This window comes from Urtica dioica, chromosome 5 (genome assembly GCF_054948205.1).
Source record: "Urtica dioica subsp. dioica isolate 48M chromosome 5, U.dioica_male_clone48M_v1_H2, whole genome shotgun sequence".
Lineage (NCBI taxonomy): Eukaryota > Viridiplantae > Streptophyta > Magnoliopsida > Rosales > Urticaceae > Urtica > Urtica dioica.
In genome coordinates, this window is record NC_142760.1 from 31,458,795 (window position 1) to 31,472,940 (window position 14,146).

The following is a 14,146-nucleotide window of genomic DNA, read 5'->3' on the forward strand; positions in this document are numbered from 1 at the left end:
GATATCGAGATCTTTGCGGGTCGTTTTTGATCTTTCGTGAACTTAACGTATGGTCGTGGCATCGAAGTCGGTGTTAACCTGTACGAATCAAAAAAATAAATATGTCAACAATCTATCTACACTGTTCTATACTGTAAACAGACATGTCTACAATTTCATGGATGTCTACAATGTCATGGATGTCTACAATTTATGTATTAATGTATCTTTTTGGAGGTAGTCTATTTCTCGGTTTTTGAGGTGAGTCGACAATGAGAATTTTTTTCTCTCTCAGCTTCTTTGCGGCACACAACTCATCCTCAAATATTTAAGGTGAGCCCTCAATGAGAATATGTTGTTCTCACAACTTCTTTGCCGATCCTAACTCATCCTCAACTTGAGGTGAGTCCTCAATGAGAATATGTTTTTCTGTCAACTTCTTTGGGCATACAACTCTAGTTTTTCCTTCTGAAACCGTGCCATAAAACCATGGTTGGCTGTCATCTCATGCCTCTTCCTCAAGTAGTTTTTCTTGAGGTCCAACCTTTCTCTTTTTTCTGATTCTGTTTCTGAAAAACACGGAAGGACATACTCTTCTTGACCAACTTGGTCTTCTTTTTTCTCTTCTTCTTTCTTCTCTTCATTTGTCTCTTCATTCGTATCCTCTTCTTTCTTCTTTGGATCATTCTCTTCTTCTTTCTTCTCTTCGTTGTCTCCGGTGTTCTCTCCGTGAGTGTCTCCATCATTGTCTTCGGGCTTGTCCCCGTTGTTGTCTTCGGGCTTGTCCCCATCATCTTTCTTTTCCTCTTCTTCTGACTTCTCTTCTCCATCCTCTTTATTTTCCTCTTTGCTCTATACAAACATTTAACAAGTAAACAGTCTACAATATTAGTAATTGTATACTTATAAGTCTACAATTGCAGTAAGTGTACACATATTAATCTATAATTCCAGTAAGTGTAAACATATAACTCTACAATTTCAGTAATTTACCTTGTTTTTTTCTTCTTGATTCTCTTCACTCTCAGATTCATCATCAGAGTCAGTTTCATATTCACTCTCAGTTTCATTTTTTTTTCAACGACTGTTTCCTTTACTGGTGTGGCATCTGGCTTATTGTCTGGCTACCATCACCATCAGATTCCGTCTCTGTTTCACTTTCTGTCTCCGTCTCTATTTCACTTTGTGCTTCCTCGTTGTTCTTCTTCTCCAGTTGCGGATCAATCTTCGCAGAAAGGACTTTGACAATTTCCATCATCTCGTTCTTGAAATCATCATTAGTCGCCTTAAACCCTATCCATTTGGCCTTCAGTTGAAGGATTGAATCCTCCAGCTCCATGAGCTTAAGTTGAGTCTGTAAGGTTAGAAAATGTAAATATTTTACAAAACATTGTATACAATTTTATCTAATTGTAGTCATATATGTCTACAATTGACAAGGATTGCAGACATATACATCTACAATTAAACGTATTGTAGACATTGACGTCTACAATTAGTACTGATTGTATACATGAATGTCTACAATAGTTGTGATTGTAGATATATAGCAAGGATTGGTGCTGACCTGTGAATCATCATTGCTGGACCTGGAGGTTGAGTAGGATACGGAGGCAAGGACCTGCTTCTGCTTCTTCTTCTGAGGGAGTATATCCTCAACCTTAACGCCAAGTGGTCTAAAAACTATATCCTCGAAAGTAATCTCCTTCAGTCTTGACTCCAAGACATGAGAATTAGTTTTCCACCACCGCATAAGTGGTAGGGCAGATTCTGAGACTTTTTGGCAAAGCTTCAGACTAGTCAGCGCAGGCAGGCACTCATAGGCCCAAACTTGAAGCGCATAGAGAAAACCCGGAAAGTTGATTTTCTGCTTCGACTCGGCCTTGGAGGCCATCTTCAGAACATACTTCTGCGCCTGTCCGTGGAATTAATTCCAAGCCACGTTCCCCCATGGATGGTTGTTGAATTGATCCAAGTCATCCACAAGCATTGTCCAAGACATGTTTTGGATCGGGGTGTGAGCTGGAGCGGCGAGGAGAATGTTCTTGAGAAAGTGAAGCAGTAATAACTTCAGTCGCTTTTGATTGTTCTCCCAAGACTTGCTTTTAGTGAGCATCGACGAAAGCACTCCGCGATTCTTGACAACGCCTCCAAGGAAGATTTCCATGTATAAACTATCGTCCACATCGGCCGAATAATCACAGTGGTTGTAATCATCAACGTAGCGAATACCAGTAATCTCCACACACTGCTTTCCTGTAAATGCTCTTTGTTCCCCACCAATCTCTATGTACAGAGCGTCTTCTGACTCGGTCCCATCAAAATCACCCACCCCCATCAACAGGTGATTAATAATCTTCGATGATTTTGTGATTTTTGGATGATCAAGGAATTGGCTGAAACCTGGTACGCTAAAAAGTTCCTTCTCCTCAGGTGACATGGCCACACTCTCGTCAAACTTGTCCAATGCACCAAAGAAGCTAAAGTTATGGTCCACTATCTCGTCTTCGGGGACAAATCTCACAAATCTCTGTATATGTCAAGAAAAAACATGAAACTCTACACAAATAGTCCTCATATCACAAGAATTAGTCTAAGATTTTATGTAATGTATAAAAAAGAAAGTATACAATTTCTGAAATTGTAGACTTTTATGTCTACAATTCTTCTGACTGTAGCCATTTATATATACAGTTTCTATAATTGTTGAGTTACAAGTTTACAATTATAGGAATTGTAGATATAAATGACTACATTCACAAGAATTGTACACATAAAAGTCTACAATTTCAGAAATTGTAAATGTCGAAAATAAAAGTCTACTACTACACAAATGGTATGAATTGTAGACATATATATCTACAATTCTAGTGACTATAGCTTTATATGTCTACAATTAGTCATTCAAACACAGAAAATGTAGATCAAAGCATTCTACAATCACGTACATAATCACCCACTCGTGTTTACATAAATAATAACCCAAACTCACTCGGCATGCAATATAAAGTTACCGAAACGCTCAAAGTGAAGAAATGTACCTCATTTATACTTGCTTTTTTCTTTCGAACATTCAACTCTAATGGCGATGTCTCTTCTTCATCTGACGCCGGCGATTCAATCACTGGCTTCTTCAACACCTAGCCAGTGTTGGCTTCTTCGCGGGAGAGTACTTCTTCACGAGAGAAACACTTTTCTTCGCGAACGTCGGTGCTTTCTTCGTCCTCGGACTCTTCCGAACCGGTGCACGTTTTTTGGCCTTCGTCATTTCTGCGATTTAGGTTTATAGGTTTCCGAAAACCAATGGAGAAGAAAGAGGGCTTCGTAGAGATATGAAAAAAGAATGGAGAATGTAGAGATATACCTGAGAGAATGTGTTGTTGTTGTTGATTTTCCGGCGATTTCGACGACGTGGGTGTGATGGTTTAAGAGAGAGAAACCGTCGGAGGATTGAGAGCGCGAATGTAGAAGAAAGTGAAACTGGGTTTTGCTTTTTGAAATATGAATCGGCCAAAATTGTGGGTATTTTCAACATAAAAAATCAAACTAAAGGGCAAGATTATACTTGCTACTAAAAGCGTCCAAAATAAGGAACTCAATATTTTGATCCAAAACAATAAAATCACTACTAGATCAGGTCATTTCCCTCGATGTTGTATTTGAGTAAAAATTAAGCCCACTTTTTAAAGGCTAATGTTGTAGTTGCAATAGCCTCAAAGTTTTGAGCTAAACACAAAGCACTTTTGGATGAGGATTTTTTATTTGTTTGAAGTCTTATATATTAATAGTTATTTTTTATCGTATCCCTTCTTCTTCCTCATATAAAAAGACAACATATCTAACCAATTATATGTTGATGCAAAAAAAAAAAAAAAATCAAGGGTGGCAGTATAACGTAATTGCACATATTATTGAATTTTTTATACGTTAACATGCTATTTTTTATTTTTAATTGGTAACATGCTATTTTCTTACTGTAGGTTTTTATTGTAAAGACCCATGAGTCCCGTCGGAGGTGGGATCAACGGCGTAAAGGACAAGAGTGTAGATGGGACCATTCTAATGGGTTTGCAGTTAGGTGCATGTGATTAGTCTCCATTGGTACGTTACAAGTTACACAACGGGACGGGACAGAGAGAGAGAGAGAGAGAGAGAGAGAGATTTTCAATGTTTGACAAGGATTTCTAATCTTGTCTCTTTCCCCCTCTGCCTTTGTCCCTCTCATGGGTCATTTAACAGCTTGTTCACACTATGACCATTTTTTTATATATATATTTAGTGATTTTTTTCCCCGTAATATATAGAGAGAGATTAAAAATGTGAAGTGGTCCGTTTGGGTACGTAGTAGAAATGAAACAGACAGAGAAAATAAAAGCAGATTAGAGATGGGCCAGATTTCAATAAAAAAAATGTTGGGCCCACGTAAACAGATCCAGCCCTCAATCATTATTCCCCCACATGCAATGTGATTTTGGCTGTGTATTTTAAAATAATTTCACAAATATGAAAAATGAATGAAGAAAATAAAATTATGGTGGCTCAATTAATTTTCTTGAATTCGAGCTAAAAATAAATGCGTGGTAAATAGTTTGAAATTCCGTACATGCCTGTAATATTTTGTGTGAATTTTGGCATTGTTTAGTTAGAATAAGTAATTCAAAAATAATTTATTGAACCAAAACGGGCAATGATTTTTTTTCGAGACTGTTCTAGACTCTGATCTATTTTATTTCACCACTTTTTAAAACATTTATATTCACTATTGTAAAGCAAGATGGTGGAAATAGCCAAAAGTAGGCCAACATAGAATGTGGACAAATTGAGTGTCTGAGGAAGGCCTCAGAGTTGGGCCCAATAGCAAAGTTCTGCTATCTTACTTCGAGTTTTTTTGTACCTTCTTTTGCATTAATTCACTTTTATTTTTTTCAAAGGAAATACATCTCTAAAGTCTAAAAAATGAGCGTTGTAGGGTTGTCAAGGGGGATCGTCCGTGAGCTAATCGGCCCGGTAATTTTCAAAAAAGAGCCGGGTCAAATCGAGGCGCATTAAAGAGTATGTGTTATAGGCCTTAAAATCTGGCTCAGACCCTCAAAAAACAACTCAGTGCGGGTCTGGCCTTGCCCATAATTAGGCCCGGTTCGAGGTTCAACTCTTCTTTAATGAAAAAATAATTTATTTTTGTTTTAAATTTATGTTTTTTTTGTTTATAAAGTGTTTTTGACACATAAATTAAAATTTGCAATCACTGATATAATTTTTTTTTACTAATTTTATTATTATTATTATTAAAACTGTGTTTTTTGAATAAAATAATATTTCTTTATTACTTTTTTTAATAATTCTAATTTGAGATTTTCGAAGGTTTGATTTGGGCATGAAGTAGTATTCCTTAGGATCAACCCTCCAATTTTAGATTCAAATCATCACTGAACTCGGACTCGAGTCTCTTTTGAGCTTAAAAAAAAGAATAGATCGGCTCGGCACGATCTTTTTGACACTTTTAGATAGTGGTGCACTCAAATTATCTACGTGTGATAAACAACCTCAACATTAGAGTTCAACCCATTCTTGAACGTTGAAATTCTTCCTATTATGCGAGTTTCACATTTATTTCGAGATATAGTAATAGGTCAGTTCATTTGTATACCAAACAAGATTTGAACTCGAATTTGTACTCCCTTTAGTGTGATCCTGGCCGTTAGTATTTTTGTAGGCAACTCGTCTTGGTAGAGGGGGCATGTGCCTTCTCTCAAAACTTATAAATTCTTTTTTATTTTTATTTTTATGTTTTGTTCAAAATTTGAAAATATATTTTATTCTACAATACAATACGAACTTATTACATTCTATATATACTAAAACATAGTACAATATTACTGTAGAAACTTTAAAGACCGATAAGTGAATAAAGTTTTTTTGAAAGTTTTCTTCATATCTGCCACATCTAACTTTTATTATATTGAAGTTTTATTTTACTGAAGTGTTTATGTCGGTTGCTATAATATCAACACTTTAGATGCCACATTGGCATTAACTTTTATTATATTGAAGTGCTTGTCGGTTAACAATGCTATAATATCAACGTTTTTTTTTTCTTCACAAAAACCATATAATCAAATAATCAATTCACTTGTTAGCAATGCTATAGAGAATACTGTCAATTAACACCAACACTACGTTTTTAAATATAACACTTCAAACCACTTGATATAAATAATATAATACCAATTACCAAAGTACATACAAACCAAATACATCAAGCTAATCATTATAAATTTAAAAAATGATATATTAACTAATTACCATAATACATACACACCGAACACAACGCAAACACAGATAAAATGAATCCATATAGTATTAATTCTTGCTCTACAATTATAATCATAATATCTCTAACAATAAATAATAATATTAATAATAATGATAATAATAAAGCAATGAAATTGTGTAATAAATGTGCTAATGAGTAAGAAAAGCTGTAATAAATAAGTCAAATCAAAATTTATAAATATTATTGAAAGAATTTGTTAATTTTTAAATAAATATTCATAATTACTATAACAAAAGTTATTTATTCTATGACCACAAAACTCACGACCCGTGTGTGGTGTGTGATCGCCCTCCAACGTCAACGCACGCATCGTAGGTGTGAAATAACTCACATGCACCAATGTAAAAATACTAATAATAATAACACAATCCCACAATATTGAAATGACCGTTTTATTGAAATAATCCACTAATATATAAGTTTAATATATGAAATATATATATATATATATATATATATATATATATATATATATATATATATATAAGTGTGTGTGTGTCGTTTTCGTAATTGATTTAAGGGTTTAATTTTATGTTTGCTTAACATATTATTTAATTATATAGAAATTACTAGAATTTATCGTTCATTTTTGAGAAATTAGGGCATAATATTTTAAATGAAAAAAAATAAGAAGAGTTAATTCTTAATTTCACTACTTATAAACATAAACCACTAAGTGTTATTAATAAAAATAAAATGAATTAGAATAATATATCTATAAATTTTACATTCACAAAGGAGCAAAATAAATAAACCAAAAAGACAAAAAAAAATGAGGAGAGGTCTTAATGATATATAATCTCGTCAATTTTGTTTTCTCTGTATGTACATTATGTTATGGCTTCGTTGGGCTTAAGATCAATAAAATTAATAAAAGTAATAAAAATAATTAATTAAAATTTGAATACAAACTAAAAAAATTGTACAAATATATCTATTGTTCGATATTATACATACATCTAAACATTACATTCATATAAAAAGAGTGTTATCAATTATATACTATGTTATATATATTAAAGAGTAGATAATTCACTTTTACTTTTTATAAATATGAAATTATTCTTTTCACTCTATAACATCGTCTAATATTATTCATTGTAAAATGAGACAAATTACCCGCGGGTAAACAAACTCGTACAATTCTAAAACAGAGTGCACATGAATAGTGTTAACATGGGCCCTTTCTAATTTTTTCATTGGCTTCCTTTATTAGTTTTTCTTTGATTTATTTTTGCTTCCTTATCCATACATATCTATATGTGTAAAGTGCCTATATACCATGGTTTTAAATTCCGACGAAATTCGTCGAATTCTGGCGGCGGCGCCGCTGCCGGAACATAAACGGCCGGTGAAGTACAAATTTTTCGTTTTATCGTCGTTTGACGTCATTTTTCATTTTGTCTCGTTTTTAATTTAAAAATTGAAGCTGAAACTTGAAAATGGGATTCGAACCCCAATCACATGGTGGGAGGTTCCGCATATACCACTGTGTTGAGCATTCACTTGGTTATATTATATATAAGTTTAATATAAGATTTGTAAATAAAAAAATTATACTATCATAAACTTAATATAAAAAATAATTAAAAAAATAAAAAATTAATAATAAATTTATAAAACATTGTAAATTAAATTATAAAAAAATATATCACATAAAAACTTAAAAATCTCATCTAAATTTAAGAAATAATATATATATATATATATATATATATATATATGTGTATAAATTTATGTATTGGGTATAAATACGTTATGTGAGATTGAAATTAACAATTGTGGGTATTGAAATATTAGATATTAGATTAATGTATAACCAATTACTTATTGAAGATTATATAATATATAGTTGCTACAAATCTTAAGTTCAAAAATCAAAAGATATATTATCATGTGTATATATATTAACATATTCAACAACAATATTTTCGTTCGGTTTTCTATCAGCATGTCGGTTTTCCATCGAAAACGGCATTTGAAAACGGTATTTCATTTTCTATTTTCCACATTTTTTTCGTACGGTTTTCAGTCGACGTGTCGAATTTCCGTAAATCAGAAAGCTCGAAACGGCATCGAATACGGCATTTCGAACCTTGCTATGTACTATGTGCACATCATTTTCTCTAGAGTTGTGGGTCCCACTAGTCTGTTTTATAAACTGAAGTGCTAAAAAATGCTCAAAAGAAGCAATGATATTGTAAAAGCATCATTGCTGTCATTCATGAGTCACTCCGAGAATAAAGGCAGGGCCCAGTCCAAGTTTCTTCTCTTTTTGTTTAACTCACTTCCTTTTTTCTTTGTGAGTTTCGGAGCAGTTCAATTTTTAATTTTGAAAAATAATCAACACAATCTTATTAAAGGAGAAAATTTTGATATGTAAACGTATTTTAAAATATATAATTGATATTAATAAAATTGTTTAGGGACACTTATGAGATTTTTAAAAAACGGTAGAAAATAAACGCAATATTTCGACTAAACACATGACAGACATATGATATTTTCCTATAATTCTATAGCCATTGTTGGTTTTTAAATTTCGGGCGCTCTAAATTTCTGGCAAAAATCAAACTATAAAATTTGGATATAAAATAGCCAAACAGTGTAAACTGACACATCCAATTACCTAAAATACCTTTAATGAAGCCCACTTAAATGAACAAAATAAAAACGATTTTTAAAAAAAAAAAATTTGCAATTAAGACAAGTGTAAATGTATTATGATTTTTAAGAAATAACAACTAACACGATAACAAATTTCTATAAGTTGAAATTATTGGCAATAATGTATATATATTGTTTGCATTACCATTAGAAGATAATCTGAGTTCGTTTGAACTGGTTAATAAGTAGAAATAATTGATATTTTGTTTTTTTTTTAAACCACAGACAAATACCTGATATAAAATTATATGTAATTTTGTTTAATATTTTTTAGGAAAATATTAACTAATTTGACTTTATTAACATTAATAACCTAAATAATTTCTTCACAAATAGTCATCATTGAAAATAAAATAATTATTCAAATAAACCATAATTGTTTTACTAAAAAAAAAATGAAATACATGTTCACAATTAAAACGGCCGAAAAAAAACTAACGCTGAAAAATAGGAAAATAACGTGGTCTATTTCAAAAATCTGCTAATTAAAAAACACACGCTTAAAAAATGATAAACACATGAGTGTCCTGATAACAAATTATCCGTAATTATTTAATCACGCAAAAAAAAAATGCTAATTCTATTTATGGTCACGATGAGAATTTTTACTCATTATCTCAACTGCCATTTCATCTGTTTGACTATTTTTTTCAATAAATTTTCAAACGTTAACTATATTCCAAACATTATGTTTAAAATAGCTGGGTAAGTTATAAAATTCTTAAATTTCTTTGACCTGACGGTGAGAATAAGCATTACATACCTCGTGCCTTGGGTTCGACTCCAGCCCTTACTTTTGGTCTTTGCCTTTCTTTCATTAATCATATTCAGCTCAAATTTTAGTCTAGAAGAATTTGTTATAACTAGCAAATTCTCTAACTTTTTTTAACAGTTAATTAATTAACTAACTAAGGAGTAAATTAAATTTACTCTTTTAGTTAAGTTAATGTACTCTTTAACTAATTAATTTACTGCGGGACTGTTGGGCTAATTTATTTATAAAATAAAAATTTGACTATTTTTTAAAAGAAGTGTCAGCTATTTGGCTACTTACCTAATTGTCCCTATATATTTAAATGTTTACTTCACCCTTTATATGCTTAATTATGATAATCATATTAGAGAAATTGCCTCAACTAAACTATTTGATTAGTTTTTTCCAATTTCCCACCAAAAGCTTAATTTGACAAAAAATACTAGTAAACCACTTGTACAAATACAATTTTACCATCAACATGATGTCAACAATTGACATCTCTATGTCAATTGACATCTGTTGTTGACATCTGTGAGTTTTGAGTTATCTATTTGTTGACATAGATGTCAACAATCGACATCTATTGTTGACATTTATGTCGACAATTGATATCAATTGTTGAGGGTAAAATTGTATTTGTACAAGTGATTTAATAGTATTTTTGGTCAAATTAAGCTTTTAGTGAAAAATTGGAAAAAAAAAACTTATTAAATGGTACCAGTCGAAGAAATTTCTCTATTTGTAATGTGGTACCTACCGCTCAGCAAAATAAAACATCCATGTCCAAGTTCCTATATGTTACTTGTCACGGTCGTCCGGGAGCCGACTGGTCGAGAGGCCGCTGGGGGCCCGAGACGAGCGGGAAACGTGGGCCAAGCCTGGGCAAACGTCCCGCACGGATGGAAATCTCCTTAGGAAGTCTAAGGGGATCTCGGACGGGAGTCGAAGGCAAAGTCCCATCACTCACGGGAGTCATGACGAGTTGGACGGCAGGATGTTGACGGTCTCTATTCGGGGTACCTTGGTGTAAAGCTCTCCACCACCCGACAGTCTCAGTGACTGAAGTGAGCTTCCCGTGTGCCGAAGAGATAGGCACGCGGGACGGGCATACATAGTCGAAGTGGACTAGTGTGTCATTCGAGTTGGGATAGGCTCGGACCAGTATTGCCATGGAGGCAGTACTGCGCGCCCTCTATCCCATACGGTGGTTATTCCATAGAGATTCCCAGGTTTTCAGTGTCGACCCCAGGGGAGTCGGATTAATTATCGAATGGACATTTCCGTGCCACAGACGGTAGAAATGTCCCTAACGCGAGGAGTCCGAGGTCTGACTCTATTCGCGGGACTTGCAGCCTGAAACGCATGGCAAAAGTGAGACATGCGGATATCAAAAGGATAAGGGCTGGGCTGTGAGTCAAGTTGCTCCTTCGGGCATCCACTCGCATGAGTTGTGAGACGGGAAGTCGGAGTAAAGGACTTTGGGCGCGGGTGCCGCCCTAAGTCCCATGTACGCCTACTCGGGAGAGGCATACGATAGCCCATCATGAAGGGAACGGATGATGACTTGATCTTGGCTAAGGCATCGCACACGCAACCGAGTGGAGAGTCACGCGGGAGAGCGGTGATGCGAGATTGGCCGAGGTGACACGAGGGAACCTAGTAACGAGGCGAGTGTTAGCGAGGCTTTGCTCGGGCAAGCCTCGGCACTGGGATGCAGTTCTAGTCGCTGTGAGCGAGACTCTTCGGACGTAGTTCCCGTCAGGATATCCGTGTCCGTGAGCACAAAGTGCGCGAGGGTTTTCATGAGGAAGACCGAGGAGAGATAGGCTGGCCTCGATTGGGAGAGTCTTGGCGCCGCACGGGTGTAGTATTCCGCGGAAAAAAGTCGGCCCGTGACAGTTGGTATCAGAGCCTGAACATCTTCAAGAGAGTGTTCAAGGCGAAGGCGGAATTGATCGAACATAGAGTATGCATCAATATGTCCGCGTGACCTCGATATCATTGGTAGAATGACCGATGCCATTGGTTGCAAGAAAGGTCGAGGTAACCTTGTTCTCGACAGTGAAGACCGGCATGTAGGTCTACCAAAAGCAAGTATCACACAAAAGATAGATCAGGATGCTTGAATGTAGCAAAGGCCTCGCGCAAAGGCGTGCTGGTAAAGAGGGTCGGTGTGTTAATTGACCATGTGCTTTGGAGTCCCAAGATCAGTCACAGAAGAATTCTCAGCAACCTTCGTGTAGAAACACCGCAGACAAGCTAGGAAGTCTAGATGGTTTGAAGCTTAACCATGTCGCGGAAGCGCGGCCTTGTGGAGGATAGAGTTGAGACAAAGCCCAAGAGGGGATGTTCGTCGAAGAGACCCTGATCAAGTTGGGATACCGAGAGGAGCTTACCAGTGGGATGGAATGAATGAAGGAATTCCTAAGAGATATGCATGCCAAGCTCGTCGAAGCAGTGAAGGCAACATCAAGTCATTTCCCCGAGGCAAAGAGAAAGGCGTGCAATGGCAAGTCAATAGGACTCCGCAGATGGGAGCTATTAAAATGAGTCGATAGTCAAGTCGTCGAGGACGTCGACAGGATGAAGTGGGGGAGGGGCTCCCTTCATCGCATCGTACGCAAGATTCGGACAACAAGTGTGTGGTGTCTGGGATAATGGGAACGAAGATCCTGCATACAAGTTGGACGAAGTCCGAGTCAAATGTAAAACTCGTGCAACTAGCCAGTGCCGTGTTGGTAGGTCTATGGGGACGAAGACCGTGCACCGGTTGTATGATGCTCATGACTTGCGAAGCTAGTGGGCGGAGTCGAGACTTATGGGAGCAAAGACTCCCGCGCCTAGTAGAACAAAGATTGAGACAAGTTGACAAAGACCTCGAACTTAAGTGAAGCACTCAGTCGAAGCCAAAGTCAGGTAAGCGGTTGAGTAGAAGAAGGACATAAGTAAGGTAGTGTGTACCGAAGGATCGTCAAGAGTGTGCCAGAACTCGAGTGGGGGAGAGACCTCGCATGAGAGTTTGTTTGAAACACGCAGCGCTGTGTCGAAGCTTGAGTGGGGGAGAAACCCTACACGAGAAACGTTTCAAAAGAATGGTCCAACCAACACTGAAAGTTAGGCGTTGGGAAAGGACGCGAAGAAGAAACAATCACAAGCGAGACAACCAAGTAAGATCACCAAGAGAAGGAGAGCACAACTACCTGATGTCAAGTTAGCGAAAGATAGTTCGAGTCTAAAACCCCAGAAAAAGGCCATGGATAGAGAAAGACCATGGGCCCAAAGTTGCTAAAGCTGAGAGAAGACAAGACGACAGCTAGCGCAAGCAAAAGAGATAGTGTGTATTGGAACGGTGGACGAACTATTGGAGACTTAAAAGTCGAGTTTTCCAAGAGTACGTGCATTCCATTTATCATGCTATATGAGAAGCTAGCGAAAGATTGGAGCATCGACAGTCTGGGGTTCTTATAAAGAGAAAGCATGCATTTGGGGTGAAGACATTCGGTCAAGTCCGAAAGTGGGCGCAAGTAGACCACCAAGAATGAAGATCATCCTGAGCGTATGTCAAGCCGAGTCAGAATGTGGCGAGGCAGTCAAGAAGGGCGAAGCCAGAAGTCGAATGTGTTTGGAAGAGGCCGTAGACGTGGACGAGAAAGCAGTCACTTAAGTGTCCAAGATCGGAAAAACGAGAAGAGGAACAAGCACAAAGAAGCAAGTGTTGCTTGTCGCCTCCCAAAGGTAAAGAGTCGAGGGTAAACTTGGGAATGGCCGTGCGTTGGCCATTTCCCCGAGAAGAGAAGTCACTCGACTGGAGCAAGCAAAGAAGCGATTGAGCATCGAAGCTAATATTGGAGCGATTGGACACTCACGTAATCAGCAGAGTTGATGAGGGAACAACATAAAAGCGATGGAAGGGTTCGAGAGTCAAAGAAACTGATGAGTTACCCACCACAAAGATTTCAAGCTTGTTCAACGCCGAAAAGAGTTGCAAAAGGGAAATTTCTCGACATCAAGTCGAGACCGCGCGAAAGAAGTGCTGGCGCAAAGGCGCAATAACCACGGAAGCAAGTTAGAAGACTGAAGACAAAGTGAACATCAGACCAAAGTCCAAGAGTAGGGCGCGAAGAGGTCATCACGAAGCGTGATTCCTATAGAAGCTGGAGGATGTCTACGAGTTAGAAGTGAGAAGATGAGCCAAGGTGAAGATAAAAGACGATAACCGTCGATGAGGGCATCGACTTAGTGAGTGCGGGAGAATGTCACGGTCGTCCGGGAGCCGACCGGTCGAGAGGCCGCTGGGGGCCTGAGACGAGCGGGAAACGTGTGCCAAGCATGGGCAAACGTCCCACACGGATGGAAATCTCCTTAGGAAGTCTAAGGGGATCTCGGACGAGAGTCGAAGGCAAAGTCCC